This window comes from Penaeus chinensis, chromosome 39 (assembly GCF_019202785.1).
Source record: "Penaeus chinensis breed Huanghai No. 1 chromosome 39, ASM1920278v2, whole genome shotgun sequence".
Taxonomy (NCBI): Eukaryota; Metazoa; Arthropoda; class Malacostraca; order Decapoda; family Penaeidae; genus Penaeus; species Penaeus chinensis.
Genome location: NC_061857.1, coordinates 24000621 through 24001870, shown reverse-complemented (window position 1 = coordinate 24001870; position 1250 = coordinate 24000621).

Genomic DNA, 1250 nt, shown 5'->3' with positions numbered 1-1250 from the left:
GCTGTAACAGAAAACGTTATGAATTAAGGACTGGAAGTCAACGCATGTTGACTATATATATATATATGTGTGTGTGTGTGTGTGTGTGTGTGTGTGTGTGTGTGTGATAGAGATAGAGAGAGAGAGTGTCTATGTATATATAAAATATATATATATATATATATATATATATATATACTGTCTCTCGCTCTCTCTCTCTCTCTCTCTCTCTCTCTCTCTTTCTATATATATATATATATATATATATATATATATATATGCACTGTATATATATATATATATATATATATATGTATATGTACTGTGTATATATATATATATATATATATATATATATATATATGTGTGTGTGTGTGTGTGTGTGTGTGTGTGTGTACATATATTAAAATCCTGAAATAGTACCACAGAAAAAGCCATGAAAAGACAAGGCAGCTCATTTTGGTCCAATAAAAGTCCTACGAATAGCCTTAAGAGGCGCTGCACCCTTGCTGGACGGCGGGTCGGTCGAACTACCTGCTATCAGGGGCGTCATTTGGGGGGTGGCTGTCCCCTCCCCCCCTCCCCCCAAGACCGTTTTTCCCCCTTCAAGGTCTGGCTTACCCTCCGCCCAAGGGTAACAATTTTTAACCGTTTTAAACTACATAACATCTATTTAGGTCCTGTTATAGCTTTTAAAAAATCTGAAATGACCCCCTGCCTGCAGTGTTTACCCTCTCTTTACCTTAAGAAGTATAAACTGAGAAAAATAAAAGCAAATAGTGTATTTGATTTTTTTTTTGTTTTTGTTTTAATAGATCGATAAACTTATATGAAAGTCGGGATTTTCCTATTTACCGAATTATAATTTAAGCAAGATATCCGAATAATTAATATGCTAATACTAACAAAAAAAATATAAAAATATATAATTTAAAAATAATACAAAAATAAAAACAGTTTACACCTATTCAACCAAAAGTTAAAGAAAAAAAGAAATCAAACCTCAAATAACTAATTAATAAATTCTCGAATAACGAATTCATTCCCAAATAACTAATTAGTTAATTATCGAATCCCTAATTAATTCCCAAATAACTAATTAGTTAATTCTCGAATACCTAATTAATTCTCAAATAACTAATTAATTAATTCTCAAACAACTAAACAATTAATTTTCAAATGATTAATTCTCAAAAAAACAATTAATTCTCAGGCAACCAATTGATTCTCAAACAACTAACCAATTAATTATCAGACAACTAACCATTTAA